This window comes from Zingiber officinale, chromosome 9A (genome assembly GCF_018446385.1).
Source record: "Zingiber officinale cultivar Zhangliang chromosome 9A, Zo_v1.1, whole genome shotgun sequence".
NCBI classification, from domain to species: domain Eukaryota; kingdom Viridiplantae; phylum Streptophyta; class Magnoliopsida; order Zingiberales; family Zingiberaceae; genus Zingiber; species Zingiber officinale.
Genome location: NC_056002.1, coordinates 10,126,760 through 10,132,764, shown reverse-complemented (window position 1 = coordinate 10,132,764; position 6,005 = coordinate 10,126,760). Strand labels below are relative to the sequence as shown.

At 35.2% G+C, this 6,005-nt stretch overlaps 1 long non-coding RNA gene across 1 annotated transcript; it reads right to left on the bottom strand.

Moving 5' to 3' along the window:
• Positions 1-916: 916 nt before the first annotated feature.
• On the bottom strand, positions 917-3,427 carry LOC122021787. Its single transcript, XR_006122646.1, has 4 exons — positions 2,742-3,427; positions 2,563-2,674; positions 2,190-2,252; positions 917-1,166 (listed from the first exon to the last, which is right to left on the bottom strand). It is a non-coding gene; the product is annotated as an uncharacterized LOC122021787 (long non-coding RNA).
• Between the last annotated feature and the right edge of the window lie 2,578 nt (positions 3,428-6,005).

The following is a 6,005-nucleotide window of genomic DNA, read 5'->3' as shown; positions in this document are numbered from 1 at the left end:
AATAAACCACTACTGTAAACCGCTCTTAATTATATAAATATTAGAAATAATCTTGAAATTGTTGATATTGGATAATTTTAGCAGTGCTACTAACCGTTTCTATTGCTCTAACTTCTAAGAACAATTATTGAATCATTCATACTGAATACTTTTAATATTGTTTTGTGTAAAATGTTGCTATGAACAGCTTCTATTATTCTATTGTTTTAGAATTAATTTTCAAATTGCTCCTATTGCCTAGTTTTAGCATCAATTTGTGTCAATCATTGTTATAAACTGCTCTCATTGATACAACTATTAAAAAATAATCTTGAAACTAGTAATAATAGGTACTTTTAATAGTAATTCTATATCAAACATTGTTGCTAATCACTTTTATTGTTATAATATCTAGGAACAAATTTTAAATTTCTCATATTAATTTTAAATTTAAATGTAAAATATTTTGTATTTTAAATTTTTAAAAAGTTTTAAAAGGATATCCCAATGACATTGAATTACTGATTAAGCTCTAAAATAGTCTATCTACGTAGCAATCACTCATTGGATAAAACAAGGGCAATAGATTACAAGCAAGGTGCTCCAACTTTGATATTATTTACCATTAGATTAAAACTGATCAAATAATTGAAATTACTATCCCCTCTATCTTACTCAATATTACTGAAATAGTCAATCACTGCCTTCCCTTTCTTTCCTATTTAAACCACATGTTCGTTTACCCTTTTCATAGCATCCATGCCACGCCCCGGGGGAGTCTCTACCGAGGAAATTTGGGCAACATCTCTCCTGTACCGGTGACAATATGAAACATTACTACAAAACCCTCACGACCACATAAATCTCGACCAACACGACCGGGACAATAACAATAAAAATAACTAACAATCCACGCAGTTTATATCAACTCAGCATATGGCTGACACAACCACGCAGTTTATCTAAATAAAACCTACTCCACTAATACAACGAAAAACTTAAACTCACAACAAAAATCCAACGTAGTGGAAAACAAAGGCAGTAGACCAAAACCCGATAAACATCCACGAGTACAGTTATACATCACAAATATATAAAAATATAACAAGGAAACCAAAAGTTCAAGATAGAAAATCGTCACGACTCAGGGTGGGGACTAGCAACTGGAACCTCCTGACATCTTCAACCTGAAATGGTAATAATCAATGGGTGAGTCCAACACTCAGACATGCATAGTAAGAAATAACCAATAGTAAGAATTATGTGTACAGTCTCCTAGAATAATAATGGAAAATGCAAAACTGAAAAGAATGAGAGAATTTGTACTCACCAGGACCCCCTATCAGGATAATAAGGTCGTCAGACCGAAAATATTATATCTCCTGTATGTATGTCAATCATATGCATCCACCAAATATATAGCAAACAAAGTGCAGCAAACACAAGCAATAAATGTAATCCATGCATATGATACAAATAACATAGTCACCCCTGACGTCAGTCAGCCATCTCATACACGATAGTGAAACTGAGTGGGTAAGGCTATGACAACTGTGTACTCTGCCATCACTGCTCCTGATGAGTGATCGAGTGGACAGGATGCTGTCGGAATGCACCTATCCTCCTACCCCAAATCATAAGTGGGGGAGCTCAATGCTCTCATCTCCCTGAGACAATCCAGAGGAGGGACCCCTGTCGTGCTACCATGCTGCGTCACGCTACTCATGAGTGGACCAGCGGAGCACTGACAGAGCAAACTCGCACACACCCTGTTTGATATACCACTAACCCATGAGTGGTTGTGTGTGCAGATCCATGTAACTCGCGATGAGCTCAATAATAATGGAGCTATCAATCGCTCAGCATGCAATCATGCAAGATGGTGCATGACACTAAGCATGAAAATCCTGACCATATCTACCTCCATAAAACATGTACCAAAATAAATGGCTCAAATAAGAAGGTCTAGGTACACGTATCAGATATGGTAAATGTCTAGTCCGATATATCATAAGGCATGGTATGTCACTACCACTATGAGCATAAATAATCAAGAGGGCAATGAATGCAAAATAGGTAAGTAAAATCAAGCATGCAATTGGTAACAAGTAGTGGCATACCGATGCAGATATGAATATAATCATTACTACTTGTTAAAATCTACTATGCATATCAAATGACAATATCTAAAGATAAGTCAAGGTACCCACCTCAAAAATGGAGATTGTATCCAGATAGATGTCACGTCGACACTCTCGTCTCGAATCAGAGTCCTGTGTCAATATATATATTTTATTTAGCTAAATTCAAATGAATTTAAATAGCTAATAAAATCCCCAAACAAGTTAGGGAAAACCCTAATTGATATAATCATCTACCCTAACTATCCTTTAATAAATTTGCATCGTTAAGACAAAATAATGAATTGACCTCCAACAACTCATAACTGAATCTCTAATACATAAACAAATAGATTAAGCATCCTCAATCATTTTCCCTCCAATTAGGGTTTACTAGCAACATAATCAATCCAATACAGAATGTATCCCATCCATACTTAACCTAATACTGAGCATAACTTACCCAAATCTGAAATCTTAGCTGGTGATACACAGCCGGAGACAACTTGCTACCAATAAACCTGACCGAAGCGAGGTAAAAGGTGCTGCCCTCTAAATCAAACACCCTACAACACCTTCAACACATTTGTATCTGCATTAGTCCCAAACCTAAGTCCACATCTCTTAGATAAGGGATCTTACCTTCCATTGATCTTTGATTTGTGTTCCGATCGCTCACGCCTGTACCGATCTTGACCGAAACTGTGTTGCTTAGTTGGTATTAGGGTTCCATCCAAGAACTTCACTTCTGAGCAGAGGAAGAGATGCGACACTAACCCTAGTGGTAGAGGGTTAGCCGAAGGTGTCTGAGGTCGGGGCCGCGACGTACAGAGACAACGACAACAGGTCGATGGCTCCCCACCCTTGGCCGACGACTCCCCTGCGTGAGGTGGCTAGAAAGGAACGAGATGTGGATGGAGGAGGAGAACAGTGGTGGCTGGCTGGCAGTGTCAGGTCGTGGCGATCGGCTTCAAACTAAGGCACAGCCGAATTAGGGCAAATCTCGGAGAGCTCTGCAGTGGTTCAAGCTTCGACGATCGGCTGAGATGAGGAGGTGGGCAAATCGGCGCTAGCGCGATGGGATCTCCGCAGCGAGGAAGTGATGGGGCAGAGGAGGGGAAGGTGATGCTAGGGCTTAGGGGCTTTCCTTTGGCTGGTGGTTATGAACGCGGGGATGAAGAAGAGGAGTCGCGTGGCGTCAGGTTGGCGGCGCGTCGATTGGGGAAGATGAAGAGGCTCGGTAGCGGCGGCGGTGGCGAGCTCGGGAGAGGGGAGAAGGAGAGGAATCGGGCGAAGTAAGGGCACGGGGAAAGGAAAAGAGAGAAAAGAAAAGAAAAGAAAAAGAAAAAGAAAAGAAAAGAAATAATAAGAAAAATCAAACTTTTCTTTTAGGTAAGAAAAATTTTTAGAAAATTTTTAAAAATTCCCTAGGTGTCGTATTTTACAATTCAGCTCTTGATCTTCAAACCCTAATATTGCACTCTCTTCCTCAGTCGTGTGATGACCAAAGTTAGATTTGACGGGTAATGTATACTTTTTTTACTGGTCAAACTTTTTTTACTGGATAAACTTAGATTTGATCGGTAATATTTAATTTTTCACCGACCAAAGTTAGATTTGACCAGTAATATTTAATTTTTATTCTTGTCAAATTTATTTGTTGATAATGTGTAATTTTTTACAAACTTTGGTCGGTAATATTTAATTTATTTTTATAATCAAAGTTAGATTTGACAGGTAATATATAATTTTTTACTAACCAAATTTATTTTTTCGGTAATGTTTAATTTATTGTTTATCAAAATTAGATTTCAACTCTAATATTTAATTTTTTACTAGTGTAACTTAGGTTTCATTAATAAATTAAAATATTTATTGGTTATACTTATTATTAATTTTATATATATATATATATATATATATATATATATATTTTAAATTTGGACCTGATATTTTTATGCTTATTTTTTTAATAAAAATATATTTAATATTAAAATAGATTATTTTCTCTTTAAATTTTATTTATTTCTCAATTTCTTTCTTTTGTTGTCATTTTTTATACTATTATTTTCATACTCTCGTTTATTCACTAATTGTTATAAGTATTTTTTTATTCATGGATGCTAAAAAAGAATTAATTACTAATTAAATATTTTTGATCAGATAAATTTAACTAATAACTTATCAAAGTTAAAATTGATCAATAATATTTTTATAAAGTGTATCAATCCAATGGGCCCAACTTAATGGATCCAATCTAAATTGATAGCTCTATCTTGAGGTAATGGTGCAATGGATTGCAAGACATTGATATTATCTACGTAGCAATGATTGTGTGTCAAATACTGCTACTCATCGTTTCTATTGCTTAACTTCTATGAATAATTTTCAAATCGCTAACAACATTTTATATAAAGTGCTGCTATAAACCATTCTCTCTTCTAATGGATAAGAATCAGTGCGGTAATAAACCACTTATATTCTCTCCTCTAATGGGTAATGCCCATAGGGCATAACAAAGATGGTGGGCGCATGACATCTCTAGCGTAATGACCAAGGGTTGAGTACCAGGAACTAACGACCTATAGTCATCCCACCATACGTCTAACACCTGTGTATCTGTATTTACCTTCTTTCATATCCATAGAGCTGACACAGGGGGTCGCTAAGGTAATGGATCTATTTTTTTCTAATGGGTAAGAATTAATTTGCAAACGATATCTGCCTCAAACTGCACTCGTCTAAATTATACTAGTAGATAAATAAATAATATACAAAAAAAAAAAAAAGTTGTAAAAAATTAAAAAAGAAAAACGATTAAATTTTTTTTTAAAAAAAAAGAATATGTGAGGGAAAACGTGTAAAAAACTAAAAAGAAAAATCATGTAAATAATAAAAGAGGGCAAACATTTAAAAATAAAAAAGGAAAAATGTGTAAAAATTAAAAATAGGAAAAATGTGTAAAAAAATAAAAAGGAATAACGTGTAAACAATTAAAAAAGGAAAATCGTGTAAATAATAAAAAGGGAATAGATGTAAAAAATATTAAAAAAATAAAAATATGTAAAAATAAAAAATCAATGATTGACTATACCGTGTTATTGTCATTTACTCAGTATTCTTGATAATGGAGAATTTGTGGAGCATGTTGTGCTTACTTGGAAAGGGAGATTATCGCCATGTGAAAGTTAATCATGAAAGTCGGATATCTAAATTTCTCACATCATCTAACACCTTTAGTTGTTCTACGCTAACAATTCGAGTGACGACTCATTCAATAAAATCATGTGCAAACCCTTCCCATTTGGCATCCATTGTTACTGCTATTTTTTCCTATCGAATAGCTTCGATCTCTTGCGATGAGTTCGACGGCAGTGGGGGTGACGCCGACTAAGAGTGGTCATAGTAAGGCCAAGGACATATGACGAAGCACTCCAAGATAAATATGCAGCATCTTCGCAAAGAGTAATGAATAACAGAATTAGAATATATGTATTCTAATAAATTTGGAAGCTTGTAGAACCACCAAATGGTGTAAAGGCCTTTGGGTGTAAAAAGGTCTATAATAGGAAAAGAGGGATAAACAGGAAGGTAGAAACTTTCAAAGCAAGGCTTGATGAAAAAGGAAACTTTTTCACTGGTAGCCATGCTTAAGTCTATCCGGATTCTTTTATCTATTTGGCAAGTGGATGTCAAGATAGCATTCTTTAATGGAAGTCTTGAAGAAAGCATCCATACAAAACAACCAGAAGGGTTCATTGCAAAGGGCAAAGAGCATCTTGTGTGCAAGCTCAATCAGTTTATGGACTGAGGCAAAGCTTCAAGGTCTTGGAACATCCGGTTTATCAAAATAATCCAGACCTATGGATTTAACCGGATAAGTCTTGTATATACAAAAAGTGTGAT